The 22,000-nt window shown below is 50.8% G+C and overlaps 1 pseudogene; it reads left to right on the forward strand.

Annotated features, from left to right (window-relative positions):
• LOC102742603 (uncharacterized) overlaps positions 1-5,719 on the forward strand; it is a 27,924-nt pseudogene extending 22,205 nt beyond the window's left edge.
• Positions 5,720-22,000: the final 16,281 nt, after the last annotated feature.

A 22,000-nucleotide genomic window follows, 5' to 3' on the forward strand; every position in this document is an offset into this window, starting at 1 on the left:
CCCTCTCTGCCCCTGCAGCCCTCTCTGTCCCTGGGTCCCTCTCTGCCCCTGCAGCCCTCTCTGTCCCTGCATGGGAGCCCTCCCTGAATGCTTTGTGGAGTGGTGGCACCACACATACCTGCTTTCTTGTGTATCTGTTTTCTTCTCTTTCCCAGCGACTCCAGCGAGCCCCTGTAGAGCACAAGCCCCATGAGAGCAGGGCCGGGGTCGTCTTGCCGACGGCTGCATGCCTGCACCCGGCACAGTGCCTGGTGTGTGAAGGGAAAGGCAGGGCCAGGCCCATGGAGCAGCCCGGCCAGGGACACAAGCTCCGGGCAGACCTACGTGGACAGGGCTCGGGCTCACCCTCAGTGAAGCCATGCGCAGTGAGTACTAGGTAAGCACGCAATGACTACCCTGGGAATCACAACCTGGGCTTGGCGGGACGACCCAGGGCCGCTTTCCATGCTAACCGGAACTTGCTTCAAACACTGAGAGGACAAGCCTTCTAGAGCCCTACCGTGGTCTGTTCGACCTGTGTAGCCCCCGCGTGGACCACGCCTCTCTGGAAAGGATGGCTTCGAGGATCGGAAGGGGGCGCCCCGCAGACGCTTTTCCTCACTCACAGCAGGTGAGGCCGGTGTGGGCAGAAGGCGTGAGCGTCAAGAATGACGTGTGCTGTCTGGGAAGGAGTATGAGCAATGGGCCGCGCCGTTTCAGCGATTGCACTTCGGCAAGGAGTGCTCTTATATTTGCATTGCAAACTGGTATCGCGCAGTTAAAGATGAACAGTAACACTCACGCTGTAATTTTAAAGTTTCTGTGTTTACAGTGACATTAAATAGCAAATACAAACAGAAGGGAACGGGGAAGAAAGGACAACGGTGGGAATTAGTGCCTCCACATCTTTGTTGCCGCTTGCCGATGAGTCGTGCCTTTCACTGTGCAGTGGGACCGGGATGAGGTAGCAAGCCCCAAACGTGGGGCAGGACGAATGAAGTCTGGAAAGCTGCTAGTGGAGGTAACACCTGACCTGGGTCTTGAAATGAATAGGAGTCTCCAGGCAGAGCAGCCATTCGAGAGGAGCAGAAGGAAAAGCAAAGCTCCCACCTGGGCGTATAAACACGTGACTTTGTCTGCCCGCTGTGTGATACTGTGATTTGTAAGAAACATATACTTGGGGGCGCCTGGGTGGCTCCGTCGGTTAAGCGGCTGCCTTCGGCTCAGGTCATGATCCCAGGGTCCTGGGGTCGAGCCCCGCATCGGGCTCCCTGCTCAGCAGAGAGCCTGCTTCTCCCTTTCCCTCTGCCTGCTGCTCTGCCTACTTGTGCTATCTCTCTGTCAAATAAATAAATTAAAAAAAAAAAAGAAAGAAAGAAACATATACTTGGTCTTTATCCACAGTTCCTAGACCACAGCTCCCAAACCTTGGGATTTCCTGGCCGGTAAGAGCAATGAGAGTGTCTGTGTTACAATGTTTGGTCTCTTGTCCTCAGTTCCAAAGTCACGTCACAGCCATAAAGGTGAAATTGTCTTGTTCTTCATAACGAGCCCCTTTCCACCCCACGTGGGTTTCTGTTAATGAGATGACTTTCAGGAGGCACATGAGGATGGGGCTGATGCGAACCGACTTTGTGACTAGAGCTTTGGAACTTTCCGTTCCGCCCTTTAATTTCTGGGGACGGGAGAGGGATTGGAGGTTGAATCTATCACCAATGGTCAATGCGCTTATCAATTATGCTTAGCTGATGAAGCCTCCATAAAAACCCCCAAAGGAGGGGAGTTAGAGAGCTTCCAATGTTGGTGAACCAGAATGCATATGTGCCCCTGTGCCCAGCTGTAGACTCCGTGAGGACAGAAGCTCCTTACTTCCTACTACTTATCTCTTCATCTGGCTGTTGATTTCTATCCTTTAAGATCCTTTGTAACAAACTAGTAATCTAGTGAGTAAATGGGTTTCCCGAGTTCTGTGAGCTGCTCTAGCAAAGTAGTCAGCCCCGGGACGGGGACGTGGGAAGCTCTGATTTACAGCTAGTTGGTCTGAGGCACAGTTGTGATTGACAGCTGAAGGCGGGGCAGTTTTATGGGATTGAGCCCTTAACCTGTGGGGTCTGGGGCTGTCTCTGGGTAGACGGTGTCAGAATTTAGTTCAATTGTAGAACACCCCATTGGTGCAGGTGGAAAACCTCCCCTCAGCACAGCATTTGAATTGGTAAAGGATTGTTAGCTGCCATAACAAAACTCCATAGATCAGGTGGCTTCCACAACAGAAGTTTATTTCCTCAGAGTTCTGAAGGCTAGGAGTTCCAAGATCTAGGTGCCAGCATGGCTGGTATCTGCTGAGAACTCTCTTCACTTGTAGAAGACCACTGTGTCCTCACGCAACAGAAGACAGAGACGGAGAGAGCTCTCTGGTGTATCTTCTCCCAAAGGCTCATCCCATCATGAGTCATACTCACAACCGCATCTAAGCCCAAATATCTCCCAAATGGCCTCATCTCCAAATACCACCACACTGGGGGTTAGGGCATCAGTATATGAATATGGGGGCACAATGCAGTCCATAGCAACACGCACGAGATGTTTGGGGAACGGCGAGTAGGTCTGTATGGTGAGAATAGGTACGAGTAGATAGAAGCGAGAACAGAACTAGTGTCAGGTTACAAACATTCTGCACCGTGCTAAGGTTTAAACTTCACATAGGAAATAGAAACCCTTGAAGTACAATCAGATGTGTTTTAGAATGAAACTGGCAGTGCATGTAGATACTGCTTAAAGGGGTATTATTCAGATGTAAAGGCCCCGAGAAATAGAAGTCAGCCAAGGCTGTAGTCTGGTTCCCAGGAACAGGGTGAGCCTGGACGCTGGGGAAGGAGGCCGGGATGCAGATGGCATATTCAAGTAGTCTGTGTATTTAAGATGTTCTTCCATGAGTTTAGATCTGATTATTTTCAAGGTAACCTTCCTAAAGGTTTATTTTCATCCACCTTACATGAAATACACAGACTCTGGCTGGTCTCAAAAGCAGAAAAAGGGCTGTTCAAACATGAACCAAAGGTAGTAAATGCTCATGAACTGTGTTGGTCTTAAAGCCTGTGTTTCTTTTTTTTTTTTTAAAGATTTATTTATTTATTTGAGAGAGCGAGAATGAGAGACAGTACATGAGAGGGGGGAGGGTCAGAGGGAGAAGCAGGCTCCTCGCTGAGCAGGGAGCCCGATGCGGGACTCGATCCCGGGACTCCAGGATCATGACCTGAGCCGAAGGCAGTTGCTTAACCAACTGAGCCACCCAGGCGCCCCAAAGCCTGTGTTTCTAATGGATGAAAGCACTACCTGGTGTTTTAAAAACTGATATAGTAAAATGATTGTAAAGTTATATTCTGATAAAAGTCAGGAAATATACCTGCTGGACTGTTTAGTGAGACTGTTATAGCAGCAATCAGAAAACTGGACCTATGATTTGCAGGTGATGGGAATGTGTATCTGGAAAACCCATGAGAACCAAATCTAATAATCAGCGGGGGGAATTCAGGAAGGTCATGTGGTACAACAGTAACAGGTAGGCACCAATAGCTTTCATAATATAAATAACATATTTAATACATGAAACATTCCATTTACAAGAGTGAATAAGAATAATACCTAATAGGAAACGTAACAAAATGTGCAAGACGGTGTAGTGAAGGATTAGGATCAGTAGGCTTGGGGTGTTCAAACCCAGCACATTTCAAAGAAAACAATGGCCCTTGACTGGCTCTTGGCAGATAACCTCTAAGCCTTGGGAATATGTGGTCCGATAAGGATATCTATTTACCTGGGGTGTTGGGCTGTGCTAGATAGTTTATGCTAACAGTGTGATTTATGGTGACTGCCTGTTTTTCTTTGCCTGGGGCTCTGGGCCATGCCGTGTCAATCTTATCTCTGGAGGGGCTGAAGACGGGTAGCTAAGGTGCTCCATGCCTACATGACAGACCTGCAATCAAATTCCTGGGCACCAAGGCTCAAGTGAGTTTCCTTGATTGGCAACACTTCGCATATGTTGTTATTTATCATTACAGAGAGAATTAAGTGCTGTCCCTGTGACTTCTCTGAGAGAGAACAACTGGAAGCTTGCATCTGATTTTTCCTGGACTCCCCCTATGTATTTATTTGCTTTGCTGATTTTAGTACTATTTTTTAAAAAATATTTTATTTGACAGAGAGCGAGACAGCGAGAGAGGGAACACAAGCAGGGGGAGTGGGAGAGGGAGAAGCAGGCTTCCTGTGGAGCAGGGAGCCCGATGCGGGGCTCGATCCCAGGACCCTGGGATCGTGATCTGAGCCGAAGGCAGACGCTTAACGACTGAACCACCCAGGCGCCCCTTCTTTGCTGATTTCAATCTGTATTCATTAGCTGTAATAATTCATAACTGTGATGTAACAGTTTCTCTGGGTCCTGTAAGTCCTTTCAGCAAATCATCAAAACTGAGGGTGGCCTTGGGGATCCCTGACAGAGTTGGCGTCCTAAGTGGGGTTTGCTGTACTGATCCTGACTTACTGAAATGTGGTGAAAGTGTTCTTTGGGAAAAGGAAGCATGACTTTCATCTTTGGTATTCGGGTAGCTACTGAGTCACCTGAGGTATGAAACAGTAGCTGTGCTGTGATCGATTACTAGACATAAAAGTTACCAATGGAATTTAGGACTGATAGACCCACCTCCTGAGAAGTTGCCTCCCTAGATATATAAGGGAATTCAAACAAAAAGAAACAAGCTAAATATACAACTCTTTGGTTATTGTTGTCTGCATGGAGAGTGGGTGGTCCTTCCAAAGGCCTGACAAGATGGCAGAAGTGAGCAGAAGAAGAAGTGCATCTTTCACAAGTTCACCTACCACGGCATGGACCTTGGCCAGCTGCTGGACATGTCCCCTGAGCAGTTGATCCAACTGTACAGTGCTCGGTAGTGGCAGAGGCTGAGCTGGGGCTTACAGAGGAAGCAGCACTCACTGCTGAGGCACCTGTCCAAGGCCAAGAAGCAGGCTCCCCCATGGAGAAGCCTGAGGTGGTTAAGATGCACCTGCGGGACATAACCATCCTGCCAGAGATGGTGGTCAGCATGGTGGGTGTCTATCACGGTAAGATCTTCGACCAGGTGGAAATCAATCCCGAGATGATTGGCCACTGCTTGGGTGAGTTCTCCGTCACCTACAAGCCTGTGAAGCACGGCAGGCCTGGCGTTGGGGCCACTCACTCCTCGAGGTTCATCCCTCTCAAGTAGCCTATTTGGCCAATATCAACACAGACTTCTCTAAAGAAGGAGGAGGAGGAGGGGAAGGAGAAGAAGAAAGAAAGTGAAGGAGAGTGTTCAGTGGGGGACCTCACGCTGTGCCAGACTTGGATTTCAGCTGATCTGAGCTATGGCTGCTAGCTTCTAGAATGCTACCAAAGGGAGAATTATGTTGGAACAATAGATACCAAGCACTTCTAAGACTTCTGTCTACCAAGAAGGTAGTCCAGGTGGCAGGGGGACAAAACTAAGAAATTACTGAAACCAGGGAGTATAATGTGATGGAATTGTCCCATTATGTGGATCGGGGTCATCAACTTACCCTTTTAGGGCTTTTTTTTTTAAATTTATTATTTATTAGACAGAGAGAAACAGTGAGAGAGGGAACACAAGCAGGGGGAGCGGGAGAGGAAGAAGCAGGCTTCCCGCTGAGCAGGGAGCCCGACGTGGGGCTCGATCCCAGGACCCTGGGATCATGACCTGAGCCGAAGGCAGACGCTTAATGACTGAGCCACCCAGGCACCCACCCCCTTTTTTGGTCTTATAGATGCTAAGACAATTAGAATAATCCACAAGAATATGGGGAATGACAAAGAGGATAGTCAAGGGACTTTCCGCAGTAGCATGGAAATCTTTTTTTTTTTTTTAAGGTTTTATTTATTTGTCAGAGAGAGAGAGCACAAGCAGGGCGAGCAGCAGAGGGAGAGGGAGAAGCAGACTCCCCGCTGAGCAGGGAGCCCGATGTTGGACACAATCCCAGGACCCATGGGACCCATGATCCCAGGATCATGACCTAAGCTGAAGGCAGACACTTAACCAACTAAGCCACCCAGGCGTCCCAAAACAAATGTCTTAATGCAGCATTAGTGGAGGTTGGGTGGACCAATGGGAGCCTCTGCCAGTCCCCCCACAGTGAAAATCCCTGAAAAAGTCTGCTCTATTTACTCTAGTTTGGAGGAACTGGAAAAGCCAGAAGGCAGATGATGATGAGAAATCTGAGCTTGAATCATTGGGGGTGATGGTCCAGCAAATTAGTTGTGATCAGTATTATTGAAAGAGTCAGGGTCTTTTGGCCCAATCCCCAGCCAGAGACCCAAGGCCATCTGCACATGTGTGGGTAAAATAACCAGGTAATGGAGAATAAACTTTTCTGGGACACCTTTATATGGGACACCAATGCACTGTGATCTCTGAACCTGGTGGTGAGGTCCTGATGGGGCTGTGGTTAGATTGGAAGGATATGAGGATGCAGTGGTTGACAGGTTGATGGGGTTAAGGTGACAGTCTGGAGGAAAACTGGAACATGTGAATGGACTTTATGTGAAGTGGTTGCATATCCTTGACCTAAATGTGTTAATTGATGGATATTATGTCTGATTAGGAGTCATTTTCCTACCTAATACTAAAAAACAGAAGACAAATAACTGGACATGTTAATGGAATCCGTGGAATTGCTTGAGCCCATGCAGGTTGTTAATTCGAAACAGTATTGCATACCTGGGGACAAAAGAGATTATCACTTTAATTAATGACATACTGGAAGCTGGACTGATGACACTGCGTGATTGATCGGGACTGTGTGGACAATGGGCAAGGAGGATGGCTTTCGGGAATGAGCCTGGACTGGAGCTATGGGGGAGCACATGAGTGCCACCCAGTGGTGGCCACGGGGATTTTGGACCAGAAAATTTCCAGATACGGAGATAAGATACGCTGTTTGAGGTGGGGTTACTAGCTTGCCATTGGGCATTAATTGAAACTGCCCCAATGACTGAAGATGTAAAATAATCCTGAGACCTGGATACGCATAATATGTTGGATGGGTGTCAGAGACACACTTCAGTAATGAAGGCAGTAGCCAGGAGAGTGCCATAATAATACGGGATGGTTTATACAGGAGCATGCTGCTGGGGGTGCAAGGAGGTGCTCATAGTCATTTGCAGGTGGCCTTTTTTTCCATCTAGGGCCGACTTTGGAACCACCTCGGGAGCTGCTGGATCTGCAGCTCTCTACTGACCAACAAACAGCTGTTTGATTTATAGACGGCAGCTCTGAGGTCCAGCTGCCCACCAACATCCTGGTGGGAAGGTCAGCTCACTACAGTTAACTGGTGGAAACACTCTAGGGGAAGGACAGATCAACTCTGTGCTGAATTGCATGCTGTTTTCCTTGCTGCGGTGGAAGAATTGAACAATGAACAATAAATGTCCCTCTGTGTGGGTTTTTACTGACTCATGGGCAGTGGCCAATGGTCCAGCCATGTAGTCAGGCAGATGGGCCATGGAAACCTGGACTATTAAAGAGAGGTCCATGTAGGGCATGGCCCTGTGAAACCACATGAAAGTAGGACATGTCAATGCCTATCTGAAGAACCCATTCCCAGGACTGAAAGGTGATTAGAACCAACAAGTGCATGCTCCAGTGCGCTCACTCGGGTCTGTTGAAATGAGCTTTAGGAATGCAGAGATGTGCTGACCATCTGCATATTCCTCTTGCACCTCCTGAGGTGCAGAAGGCCAATAAGAACTGACCCCCACTGGCAGAGAGAGAGACAGGCTGCATATGGCTATGGGGCAGAGTCCTACCTGCAGCTGGTAAGTAGGGTACACGGGACCACCACCGGAACCCCGGGGTGGGGTGGAGTAAATGGGTCCCGACAGGAACAGACAGTGACCCTGGACTGGGGTTTGCTCACCTGATGGTAGATGCTCGCAAGGCTCTGCGCCTGCCGTGGTGACTGCCCGGTCACATTTCAGGTCAAGGAGCCCTCGACAGCCCACGTGCAGCAGAGAGACAGCTCCTCGGGTTGACGTAGCAGGTGGCATTCCATGCTCAGAGCCGCTGTTGGACAGAGAAGCCAAGTGGGCAGTGGAAACGTCTCCTGTCCCACGTGGGGGGGCATGCAGGCGTGGAGGGCTGGCTCACACGCGTGAGGGGGCTGTGGGAGGGTCTGCTGCCCTGGGGGACCTGGCATAGAGCCGTGGGGGATGCTGGGACCACCGTGCAACGCTCGCCCATCACTGCGACTTTCTTTCCTGCCCGGCGCGGGGGTCCCAGGACCAAGTGCAGGTGCTGGAAGCAGGAACGGTCCCTGTGCAGGAAGCTGTCACTGTATCTTTAAACCTTCCAGCTGGGGGTGGGGGGTGGGGGCCCTGGTTGGCTCAGTTGGAGCACGGGACTCTTGATCTCAGGGTCTTGAGTTCGAGCCCCATGTCGGGCGTAGAGATTCCTTAAAAATAAAATCTTAAAAAAACCAAAAACAAAAAAAACTTTAAGAGCCGGCTTTTGGTTTCACGGATTTTTCTTTTTTATTTTCCCATTCTCTCTTTTGTTTATCTCCATTCTTTATTATTTCCTTCCTTCTGCTAGCTTTGGGTTCCGTTGGTTCTTCTTTTCCAGTTCCTTAAGACATGCAGTTTGTTTGTTGATTTTTGAGAATCTTGTTCTTCGACCTGTGCGTGGACAGCTCTGTATCTCCTTGGTGCTGTGCCCGTAGTCTCCCTACGCCGTTTCCGTTCTCGTCTGTCTCAAGATATTTTCTGATTTCCCTTGTGATTTCCCTTTGAGTCACTGGTTGTTTAAAAGTGAGTTGTTTAGGAGCGCCTGGGTGGCTCGGTCGTTAAGCGTCTGCCATCGGCTCGGGTCATGATCCCAGTGTCCTGGGGTCGAGCCCCGCATCGGGCTCTCTGCTCAGCGGGGAGCCTGCTTCTCCCTCTCCCGCTCCCCCCTGCTTGTATTCTCTCTCTCACTGTGTCTCTCTCTGTCAAATAAATAAATAAAATCTAAAAAAAAAAAAAGTGAGTTGTTTAATTTCCAGATGGTGGTGAAAATCAGTTTATGTTATTGAGTTTCATTCCATTTTGAACGAAAAAGATACTTTGTATGATTTTATTTTATTTTCTATATTTCAAAAATATTTTATTATTTATTTGACAGAGAGAGAGAGAGAGCACAAGCAGGGGGAGCATCAGTGGGAGAGGGAGAAGCAGGCTCCCCACTGAGCAGGGAGCCCAAGGAGGCTCCATCCCAGGACCCCGGGATCATGACCTGAGCCAAAGGCAGACACTCAACCGACTGAGCCACCCAGGCGCCCCTGTATGATCTAAATCTTTAAAAATTTACTAAGACTTATTTTGTGCCCCTTTGCTGATGCTAATCCGTATCCTCTTGCTGTAATAAACACTAACCATGTGCATAACAGTGTTTGAACCTGAATGTGGTCATGGGGACATGAAATTTTTTAAGTAGACATGAAAAAAAAAACAAAAACATATGAACAAATGGAAAACTACCAAGTTCTTGGACAGGAAGACTCAAAAGAATAAAAATGCCAAGCCCCTCTGAGTTATTTCTTAGATTAACTCAGCTTTAATAAACATGCCATTAGGAAGTGCTGCTGTTGTTGTTGTTATTATTATTTTAAACCAGCAAAGATGATTTTAAAATCTAAATCAGGGGTGGGAGAGGGGAAACAAGAGTAGCCAGGACATTTTGAAAAAGAACAGCAACTGGGGACCTCAGATATTAAAATGCAGCATGATGCTTAGTACTTAAAACAGTGTGGAAGTGAACTATGAATAGACAGCCACATGGCACAGAATAAAAAGTCAGAAAATAGTCCCAGATACATACAGAATTTACAATACGATAAAGGTTGCATTTCAAATCCATATGCTGCTGGGAAAATTATCTGTTTTCAAGAAGAAAAGAGTGAATCCATATATCACGCCATACATAGAGGATACATGATAAATGAACCTAAGATTTAAATGAAAAAAACCATAAAGCTTACTGGGCTATGACCTGGAGTGACACAACTTTTCTGATGATGGCACAAAGCCCGGAAACTTGGAACAGAAATTCTTGATACCTTTGGCTACATTAAAGCAGAAAACTACTTGGTAAACATCCCATAAACAAACTCAAAAGACAAATTACGAACTTGGAAAATGTGCGACTTGTTTTATAATTAAGGGGTTATATCTTTAATATTTAAAGAGTTCCTATAAATCAATGAAGACTAAGACTCAGTAGAAAGCTGGGCAAAGGACATGAATGTTCTCAGCACCTGAGCGGTTTGGTTTGTTTGCACCCCTGCTGTTTGCCTGCTGCGGGCAGCCCCTGGTCCAAGGAGGATGAGATAGTTTTGAGGCCAACTTGGAATCATTATGCAGCCTGGTGTCAATCACAGCTGATTTGCAGCCTGAAGACAGCTACTCAGCTGAGCACAGACTATGTCCACCAAACCACAAGTGATCTTCAGACCTATAAGCAAGAAAGAAATACTTGCTGTGAACCCAGGAGTTAGGGATGCATGTTAATCAGTGATGTCACTGCAGGATTTTTTGTTTCTTTGTAAAAGCAGCAGATTGAAAACCTAAATGTCCACCAAGAAGTGACTGGATTAATTAATTATGACACATCCATAAATGGGTTTGTCTGCAACAAAAAAAAGTAAAGAAGCTCCATGATTACTGATACTGAAAGTTCCCCCAAGATACCTGCCCAGTGAAAAAAGGAAAGCACAGTGGTGTGTATGGTACATGATTATCTGTGTGAAAAAGGAAAGGGGGAAATGAGTAAATCATATCAACTTGTGTATACCCTAAGACGATCTCTGGAAAAATAAAGTAATAGTGGGTGTTTCCTGGTGGAGGGATGGAAGCTAGTGAATAGGGGGATACAGGGAGATGTTAAAACTGAGGTTATTTGTAAATGAAGTTTGAAAAATAAATCTGCTAGTTGACAAACTTATTTGTTAGTAAGTCAGGAGAAAAATTATAAGTGAAAAGGCCAAGGAGAATTTTTTCAGAGTACACCTTTTAAAAAATTAAAACAATATTTGAAGCATATCAACTAGCCAATTAATTTTGCAAACTCCATTGTACAAATAACTCTAGTTTTAATAAGTATCTGTTCAGCAAATTCTGGTGTGCAACTCAAAATAATACTGTACGTGAGTCAAAGCTTACTTATTTGGGAGAAATGACCAAGCAACTTAGTGACAAAGAGTTCGTGCACGTTTGTTCTTCTTCACCTAGTTTCTCAAGGTGGGAAACTGATTTCAACATTTCTTCTTTTCAAACATAAGCATTCGGGTGCTATAAATTCACACATGAGCACTGCTTTACCAGCATCCAACAGATTTTGAGATGTATTTTCATTTTCTTTCAGTTCAAGATGTTTTCTAATTTCCCTTGAGATTTCTCCTTTGACCCATGGATTATTTAGAGGTTGTGTCGTTTAATTTTCAAGTGTTGGAGACTTTCCATCTATCTTTCTGTTATTGATTTCTACTTTATTTCCATTGTGGTCTGAGATCATCTTTTGTGTTATTTCAAATCTTAAAAAAAAAAGTTTAAAGGCTTGTTTTGTGACCCAGAGAAAGGTTTATCTTTGTGAATGTTCCATGTGCACTTGAAAAGATGTGTGTATCTGTTTTGGGGAGAACTGTCCCATAAATGTTGACTAGTTCCAGTTGGTTGATGGTGTTGTTTGGTTCCTCTATATCTTTGCTGATCTTCTGATCCTAGTTGTGTCTATTACTGAGTGAAGAACGCTGAATTCTCCAACTATAATCGTGGAATGTCTAGTTCTCCTTTCAGTTCCGTCATATTTTGGTTCTATATTTTGAAGCTCTGGTGTTAATTACATGGGCATTTAAGATTGTTATGTATTGGCGAAGTGACTTTTTTTTTACCTTATGTCTTTATCCTGGTGATTCTGTTTGGTCCGAAGTCTATTTTCTCTGTATCACTATAGCCACTCTATTTTTGTTTACATGATATATTTTTTCATAATTTTACTTCTAGTTTTCCTGAATCATATATTTAAAGTGAGCTTCTTATAGACCGTATATAGTTTGGTCATTAAAAAAAATCCATTATGACAATCTTTGTCCTTTACTTAGTGCATTTATACCATTTACATTTTATGTAATTGGTGGTCAGTTTGTATTTAGGCATATCTTTTATTATTTGTTTTTTATTTATTATACCTGCTTTTCATTCCTCTGTTTCTCTTTCTTACTTTCTTTTGGGCAATTTGAACCTTCTCTAGTATTACATTTTAATTTATCTATTTTGAACTTACCTATTTGTATAGTTTTTTTTTAGTAGTTGCCATAGGGATTGTAATATGCATACCTAACTTTGTCATTCTACTAAGACTGAAAATTTCACTACTTCAAGTATAATGTAGAAACTTTACCATGTCAGTCCCATTATCCTCCACTCAATGTGTAGTTGTCTTGTCCATTACATCTATGTACACTGAAAACCCTATCAGACAAGGAGGATAGTCTATTAGATTCGTCCATTCTGTTGCCCTTCCGTCAGCCCCGATGCTCCCAGGTTCTTGCTGACATCATATCCCTTCTGTCCAAGGGTCTGTCTTTCGTAATTCTTCCAGAGTAGGTATACCAGATATAAATTATCTTAGCTTTCCTTCATGGGAGAATGTCTGTTTCATCTTCATTCCTGAAAGATATTTCCTAGTAGTTATAGAATTCTTGGGTAAAAGTTCCATTCTTTCAGCACTTGAAAAATACGCTGCTTCCACTGGTCTTCATGATTTCAGATGAGAAATCCTGCTGTGTGAATCTTTGTTCCTTTGTAGATAATGCATTGCTTTCCTCTGGCAACTTTCAAGATGTTTTTTCTTTAGTGTTCAGCAGACTGGTTGTGATCAGTCCAGGCATGGATCTCTTCGGGTTTGTCCTTTTTGAGGTTTGTCTAATGCATCAGGGGTCTTCAAGGTCAGCCCCACCCCTAGATTCTCTCTAGCAGAGATTTGCTAGGACTCAAGCCCTCAGCATCTGATGAGCTCATCGCCAGGTCTGACCACAGCAACACGAGAGGACAGACCACGCTGAGCTGCTCTCTCACCTCCTCACCCTCATCCTGGCCCTGCTGATCCACCTTCATCGAAAATGCGAATATTTTGCTCATTGTGGGTTTTTCTGCATTAATTCTGAGAAGCAACTGCTCTTCATTTCTTAAATTCAAGAAAAACTTCCTAGGAGTCTGAAGCTGCCAATGCCCAAGGCTAGACTACCCACACCAGCCTGCTGGGGTGAGGTGGCCCCACATCAAGGCTGGACAAGCGAATGCCTAAACAGGGCATGGGAAAGCCCAGATAAAGGCCTTCCTGAGGAGAGTAGGCAGCTAAGGCAGAGGCTTCCATCCTAACAGCCTTTAGACACCAGGCAGGATGCCCAGCATATTTTTTTTAATTAATTAATTTATTTATTTATTTTTAAGATTTTATTTATTTATTTGAGAGAGAGAATGAGATAGAGAGAGCATGAGAGGGGGGAGGGGCAGAGGGAGAAGCAGACTCCCCGCTGAGCAGGGAGCCCGATGCGGGACTCGATCCCAGGACTCCAGGATCATGACCTGAGCTGAAGGCAGTCGCTTAACCAACTGAGCCACCCAGACGCCCGCCCAGCATATTTTTAAAGAAATGGCATTTCAAGCAAGCCAAACATTACTAATGAAAATGGAATCATCATTAATCTATAGCATTTAGCATTCTTGCATTTTTCCCCAGTTTACCTGAATTGCTAAATATATGAAGACTACTTCAGAACATACTATGTATATGTATTTGTGTACTGTGTGAGTTACACATATTCTGTGCGTGTAGACTGCGTGTGTGTGTAAGGATACTTCAGTATGAGTTACGCATGCTGTGTGTGTGGACGACCATACATGTAAGGATACTTTAATTCTCATGTCAGTGAGACATCAAATAAGGGAAGTCTCCTAAAATATGTAGAAAAAAACAATGGATCCTAGAAAAAAAATTTAAAGAGGCATGTGTGAACCATGCATTTCAGTAGAGAATAGGCCAGATTTAGAATTGGCATTGTCAAAATGCACAGAGACTCTTAATTCATGGATATCTGAGTTGATAAACTGAAGTTTAAAAGAGTCTTCAACTAAAAAAAAAAAATTCAAAATTTTTAATTTTAATTTACAATAAAGCCTCAAATGTGGTTTCTTTTATTTATTTTAGGTTTTGCTTTATCTTTTCAAATGGGCCACAAAAAGATCCTTAGTGTCTTCTAATCACAAACAGGTACAGAAAAAGGCTGTAGACCCTTGCTTTCCCGTCCTCAGGGGATGAGTGTTGCTGATTCCCTACACCCCTGCCCGCTCTGAATTGAATCAGTCTTCTTAAGTTTTGCCAGTCTGGTGTGAATATAGCATTTTGTTGCTTTGATTTGCAATTCCAAGACCACAGAAGGGATGCATCTGAAAACACTGGGAAGTTCTTTCAGTCTGAAAGTCGAGTCCCAGTTGATGCAGAAAGAACCGTTTCTCAAATCTCCTCAGAGGCACCACCTTGGAGGCAGATCCAACTGCCTCCCAGCCGCGTGGCTCAGAGTCAGGCAGCAGAGCGCATTGGACAGATTTGACTCAGCGAACCCTGTCCTGAGGCGCCGGCTGACGAGCGCCGGTTCCCGGCTGACCTTCCCAGCAGAGCCAGCCCTCCCGGTCCGCGCGCTATGCCTCCGCTGGCTGGAGGCTCTGCTGGCCCCGGAGGGGGGCGGGGCGGGGGTATTGAGTTCTTTCTCAGATTCAGAGACTATCTGGGCCCATGCATCCCCTCTCCCCGCACTCGCAAGGCATCAACGTGGGCTGGTCTTCAGCGCTCCCCGGGGGGCCTTCCAGACTGTTGCGGTCGCGCTCACTCCCTGCGACGCTCCTAGGGAGAAGGAGGGCCACCCGAGTCTGGGAGCGGCTGCCCGGTGACTCTCCCGCTTGGAGTTGGTCCCTAAGGAAAGGCCCCCGAGCTTCTCAGCTTCTCAGCTGGTGTGCAGAGGAAATCGCTTTGGGAAGCATTGCTTTGGTGTCCCAAGTGTGGGGCAGGTTTCTGAGTCTGTCGCTGTGGCTGGCGCTTCAGGGCTGGGCTGGCGATGCCAAGGGCCATCCCAGGAGCCCCGCTGCCGTTGATGCCTGGCCCAGGCCGCACAGACAATAGCCCCCGGTGGGCGGCCCAGGGAGCTCTTTCAGGCTCTGTAAGCCTCAGTGTCCCCTCCGCGTGTGGCTGACGACAGGGCCTACACCGCAGCTGTTCGTGGGGTTCCGCTGGGCAGTGACCTGTCCTGTCTCACCCCACAGTGGCGCTGTGGATGTTTGCCTTCTCCGTCCCGGGACGCGGCACACCCAGTGGCCAAGTCGAGGGGGGGAGGCGGCTGCCGCACACGGCTTCCTGGCTGTGTGACCCCGGGCGCTCCGCCTCACCTCTCTGAGCCTCTGCGGCCCTGAGAACAGGGCCTCCCCACTCTGGGGAAGGGCCCCGCGGTCCCACGCTAAAGCATCAGTGCAGGGCAGGTGCCAGGTGCGAGGGGCCTCGGCGTTCGGCCTGCTGAGGAAAACAGTGCAAGTACTACGGATTCCTCGGGGAAGGAGGCAGCCACAGTCGGCCTCACGTCGTTCTGGCCTCTGAAGCAATGTTGGGAGGAAGGAAGTGTGTCCCCCCCAGTCTCCTCGGCTGGGCTCCTGCGGGGGCTGAACACAGAGGCCGGCAGCCCTCACAGTAGCCTGAGTCCTGGGGGGACAGGAGACTCGTGCTGAGTGGGTCAGGGGCCTGGGTCCCGGGGAGGGGCTGCCTGTCCCCGGGCTGAGCGCTGGGCCAGCAGCGTGGAACAACACTGGGGCTGGGGACCCCACGTGGGCTCCAGCCACGTGTGTGCCTCCACCCTCACATTGTAGGTGAGAAACACCAGTCCTTGGCTCACCCCTGTGCAGGCTGGGTTCCCTGGGCAAGTGCGGCTCTGGGAGGAGGCTGGTAGGCATCGGGCAGGTGTCAGGGCCCAGCCCGGGGGACTCAGAAGGCTGGGCGGGTCTCCCAGTACAGACCAGAGCCCAGCGGACCCATAGCCGCCCATCACGACCCACTCCCTGCCCAGCTTCAGACGTCCATCCCGCTGTCCCCTGGGCCCCCGCGCCCTGTTCTTGCCAGCACTGCCTCTCCTGTTCCCGCGCACGGACTGCTAGCTCATCACTGTGCACGCGGTGGGACGCGGAGTCCGGGGTGGACACGGCTCCTTGGCCCCACAGGGGCCCCTCTCACAGCCAGCAAGGCGGCTGGTACTAGTCACGGTTGGCCTCACGATCACCCCCACCCGCCATGTGGACCAGGACCACTCACCTTGCACATTCTGTTCCGACCTTGTCCCACCATTCCTGTGGCTGACTCCCGCTCATCATCAGGAGTCGGGAGCCTGGCCCTGGGAAGTCTCGCCGCCTCGCCAGGCTGGTGTAGCCCTCGCCCAGCTCTGCGGCACTGCTCTGCCCACCGCCACACGCTGCGGGGTTGCTGTTACCTGCTCCGTCCCTCGAGCGCCAGGCGGGAACGCTCCGTGCTCCCTGGGGCTGAGTCGGGGTGGCTCGGCCTTCGCCGTCGTCGGGCTCACCTGTGTGCGCCCCGCACCTGGCTGAATGTTCCGCTGTCCGGGCTGCAGGTGCCGTCCCTCCTCTGACTCCCCCTGCGTGGGCATCTGGTTTGGAGCCCCCGGTGCTGGCGTCTGCTGACGGCTCCTCGCCCCCTCCCAGCTCCACCGTTGGCTGGAGCTCTTCCCCCGCGTCACTGACTTCAGTCATTAATATTAGCTTGGACTCGTGGGTATTCATTACATCAGAATTCATTACATATTCAGAATAAAATGAATATTCTGTGGGTTAAATCCGACTCCATTTATTTTGTTGCTCAAATGATTCCAGCTGGGGCTGCTGGGAGCTGCTCCACACCGGGTCCTGCGTCCGACAGGCAGCCCCACCTTACTTTGGGCATTTCCTGACTTTCCAGCCTCAGAAGATGCTCCAGCCTGATCTTGTATTTCCAGGGGGTCCCCGAGGGACAGGAGGGCGTGGCCACGGGTCCCCGAGGGACAGGAGGGTGTGGCCACGGGTCCCCGAGGGACAGGAGGGCGTGGCCACGGGTCCCCGAGGGACCGGAGGGCGTGGTCAGGTGTGCATGCAGTGTCACAAACAGTGTGTGCGAGCCCGTGCATGTATGTGAGCACACACATGTGTGTGCACACGTGTGGCTTCCTCCCCCGGCCATCAGGATGAGAGCTCCAGAGCCCAGCAGCACCCATTCGGAGGTCCGCGAGGCAGGAACGTGGGAAAGAGAGCTGCCCTGTCCGGAGGCGCTCACTGCTCCCTCACCCAGAACCACCCTTCCCGAGGCATTTACACGCCTTGCAGTTCTTCATCTGTGAGTAGAACTAATGATGCTCACCTTCCTGGGGACAAGTGATGATGTCCTTCTGTGGGGGCCTGGCCCCCACCAAGTATTCAAAGCAACTGAGTCATCACGTTTCAGTCTGTAAATATTTGGTAATGAGTTCTTACTTGAGTTACCCTTCATGCGTTAAGAGTTTATTCGCAGTCTGCGTGTATCTGGGCAGGTTGATTCTGGGTCGCTCTCAGGCCTGGATGCTGCAGACAAAGTCCTGCAGAAGTAGCGCAGGTCCCCCTCCTCCCCCGGGGCAGGGGGAGCTGGGGGAGGGGAGCGAGACCCACGAGACTGACGAGTCTGCAGAGGGGAGGCAAACTCCAGTTCCCGCTTCTGTCAAGTGTGTGGGGTGGGCAAAGACTGCAAAGAAAAGGAGGTGTGTCCAGCGCTCTGGGGAGAGGACCCTCCTGCCTTGGGGAGGCACAGGGGACACGTTCTGGGGCGGGACAGTTGCTTGGATGTTTTCAAACAGATAAATGTTTGGAACTGACATATTTCTGCCATTTCTCACCCACCACAGGAGAACCACGCTGCCCCAACCTCAACCAAAGACACATTTTCTTTGCTGGGGTTTGAACAAAAAAGTCAACTGTGGGTTCAGGGCCCTGGGATGGAGTTACCTGGCGGCACCTGGACAGGGACTCCTTCCGGGCAGCACTTGGGGCTGAATCGGGAAATGTTATTGTGTCAGACTGGGAGGGGACCTTTCTCTGAGAGGTAGTTGGGTGTGAGTTTTGGGTGAAAACACCTGGATTTGAAGATGACATGCAGCCCCTCTGCAAGCTGGTGGTCCCATCTTCCCAGGCCTCCTCCGTCTCGGCAGCATGGGAAGAAGGGATGCCTGCCTCCAGGGCATCTTTACAGAAGTGGTGACCACAGGCCCCACGCTGCCTCCTCCCACTCTGCTCCACATCCTTCCCACCAGTTAACGCCACGTAACACGCACCCATGAGCGCCTTCGGAGCAGATGACATGGCGTTCTTGCTAGACCACAAGCCTGGGTTTCTATCTGCACATTTCCCGGCTCAGGAAAGGCCATACCAGGACATTAGGGGCTGTCTCCAGAGGACAGGACGACGGGCCCAGCATTCCCCGGGCACCCAGAGCCTCACCCCAGCTGTGACCTCCTATCTCCTTCGCTGTAGGCCTGTCGCTGCGTGTGGGCACATGTGTGTGCGCGCGCCTGCACACGTGTGTGTCCCTCACTGACCAGCCCAACAGCTGGCCTGGGGTGAGCTGCCCATGTCTAGTAGGCATCTGCCACACACACCGTCACACACACATCACACATCACACACACGTACACACACATCACGCACCACACACACGTACACACATCACACACACGTACACACACATCACACACACGTACACACACATCACACATCACAAACACATCACACATCACACACACACGTACACACACATCACACAAACATCACACACACAGCATCACACGCACGTCACACACACACGTACACACACATCACACACACAGCATCACACGCACGTCACACACACACGTACGCACACATCACACACACACACAGCATCACACGCACACAGCATCACACGCACCGCCTCCAGACAAAGACCTCTGGAAGCAGATGTGCGCTCCCCGATGGCTCCCTAGGTCTGTGCTCAGCGCGCACACCACAGAAGGGGGCTCACTGTGGTGATGGAGCACGTAAAACGCCGTCAGGTCAGGCCCTTCTAAAAAGCCTGTAAGCGGGAGGGTGGGTGGCAGAGGGTCGGGAACAATCAGGACCCCCTCTCCCAGCCTGCCTGGGCTCCTCCTCCGCCCACACCATAGGGACCCCAGGCTCCGGGCCCAGGCGCCCACCCGCCCGCCCTCCCCTGTTGCCATGGTGACGGTGGGCATCCCGGGCTGCTCCCCGCCCCCCCCCGCCCCCCGCTGACTGGGGAGCCCGGGCTTTGTCGTGCTGGAGAAGAAAGGGGCAGCCTGCAGGCACCGCCCCGCCCAAGGGAGGGCGCGGCTGGAGGCAGGGCCGCGCGGTCCGCCCCCGCGGGTGGCGCCCGAGGCCTCCCCCGCGGACTGCCCTGCTCGGTGGGGTCTCCTCCAGCTCGGGGGATCCCCGGGCTCTGCCTGTTTGCGTGCTTCTTGCTTTTCCTCCCCGAGGGAAGGCGGTGAGTAGGCTGGGGTCCGAAGAGACCAGACTGCCCCTCGGTTCAGGTGGCGCCGCAGTCCCGGGTGGGTCACTTCCCGGGTTTCTGGGGCGCTGCGCGTCCCCTGGGGTGGCGGGGCGGGACTCTGCGCGATGTGTGAGGAGGCTTCCCGCAAGCAGGCGGGGTCCCCACCGCCCCTGGGCGCCCAGGGTCCGGCTCCCGCACAGAATCGTCCAGGACGTCGGCTGGACACGTGCGCGGGGTCGGCGCTGTGCGGGACCTGCGGTTTCTGGGTTTCCGCACACCGCTCTTCCCAGGTCTTCTGAAACAGGTAGGAAGGGAGTGGGGCGTGTGCTTTAGAAATGCCACTGCCTGAGGGTGCCATGGAAATGGGGACCCGTTTCAAATGCTGGATCGTTTTTTAAAAACAATTTTGGAGAGCAGGTTTAGGTTCACAGCTCTGAAAAAGGAGGGAAGCACAGATTTTCCGAGCGCCTCTGCCCCACGCCGCCGCCTCCCCTCTTCAGAGGGACGCCTGCTACAGGTGACGAGCCTGCACTGACCCGCATCGTCACCCAGAACCCACACTCTATCGGGGTCACTCCTGTGGGCATGCCCTGGACCTGGGACGGATGCGTCATGACACGTGTCCATATTTACTGCCCTTGGAGCCCCCAGCCCTGGCAGCCACTGACCCCAGGCTTTCTCCAGAATGTCACACAGTTGGGACCGTGCAGGGTGTCGCCTTACTGATGTGCATTTAAGTTCCCAGCATTTTCCTCTCTCTCTTTCTTACTCACTTCCTTTCATTAGGAAAACCAGCCTAATGTGGGCGAGGGCACCTTTTCTTTAAAGAGGCTCAACAGTGCGAATTCCCGAGTCCTTGGGGATGCCAGGCTGTCCCTGACTCTTTGGCGGTGTGGATCAGGACACTGGATGTCTAGGGCAACTTCCCAGGTCGGCGTGGAGTGAACAGAACGAGTGTGCGCACACGCACTCAGGGTCCATTGTAAACTATTGTAAGACCAGCTTCAGAGGTTGTGCAGAAAGTTAAACGTGTCTCTGAGGGGTTCCAGGCCTGGCTGTGGGGTGGGTGGGGCGGCTGGGGCTGCTGGCTTTGGACACAGGGCCTCCTCTGCACTGGGCACAGAGACTCCCTCGGGCAGAGTGGGGCTGGGGCCTGTTTTCTCATCCGCTCCACAGTGGTCTCGAGGGCTTCTTGGTGGTCTTGCTCAGTGACCTCAGCCTGCCCCCTGGGGGCCTGGCCCTGCTCTGGGCACAGGGAATAGACTGGCTCACACATGTCTGGGGGCTCCTGGCAGGACCGTGGGCCCGTGCCTCAGTGTCCCCAGCTGTCCAGTGGGGCCTGCCAGGGGTGAAAGGAGCCAAAGTGTATCCTCAGTGGTGTGTGTGGCCCGTCCGACTGCGGTGGCTGCCCGAGTGGCAGGGACACCTTTCCAAGCTTAGGGACACCAGTTGTGCCTCAGTCCCACAGCTTCGGGCCAGTTTGGGGGCTCCCACCTTCCCCAGGACATGTGGTGAGGGGCCCCTAGGGGCCTTCAGGCTGTGTGTGCAAGATCCCTTGAACAGATTGGGTTGGGCCACGGCCACAGCTCAGCAATCCCAGCCCACTCGGGCCCCACCATCTGTGTGTGTGTGCACGTGCATGCACGTGAGTGTGCACAAGGGCCATTGTGTCCAGTGAGAGACTGGACACCCATGTTGGCAGCGATCTGCCCCTGAGGGACTGAAGGGGTCTCATCCCCTGGACACTGCTGCCTGGCCCCAGACCCAGCGCTGCAGCCCAGGGCGGTGGCACTATCCTCCTGGCCACTCCCCTGAGGCTCCTGCACCTACAGCCAGAGTCCGAGTCCCCAGTAGTGCTCAACTAACTGGGCCTGCAGGCACTGGGCATTGCTAACCACCTACTGACCCACTGAGTTCCTTGCTATGTTCCTCCCTCCCTCCCTCTTTGCTGTCTTGTTCCAGAAGGGACCTGGTTCAGCTAAAGTATGCAAGATAAAGAGAAGCAGGTGACTATAAGGGGAGAGCTGTGTATTTGCCAGGCAGAACCTGTGGGCGGCTGGTGAAGCCCCAGGGTGGAGGTCTAGGACTGAGGTCCGCAGGAGTTCTGGACTTGGGCTGACTCTTCCCGGTTGGTGTTGGAGGAGCCCGTTCCCCAGCTCCAGATCAGCCCCTGTGAGCTGTGGGAGCCTGTGAGCAGACCCAAGGAGCACTGGTGGGGGGGGGTGTCTGTGGTCGGGAGGCCCTAAGTGACCTGGGGACAGCTCAAGGACAGAGCTGCCCTGCCCCTCCCGAGGACACGGGAAGGGCGTGCCCACTCCAGGTGGCCGCTGTGGCTGTCAGCCCAGAGTTGC

The sequence above is a fragment of the Leptonychotes weddellii genome, chromosome 14, assembly GCF_054177405.1.
Source record: "Leptonychotes weddellii isolate Sample4059 chromosome 14, ASM5417740v2, whole genome shotgun sequence".
NCBI classification, from domain to species: Eukaryota; Metazoa; Chordata; class Mammalia; order Carnivora; family Phocidae; genus Leptonychotes; species Leptonychotes weddellii.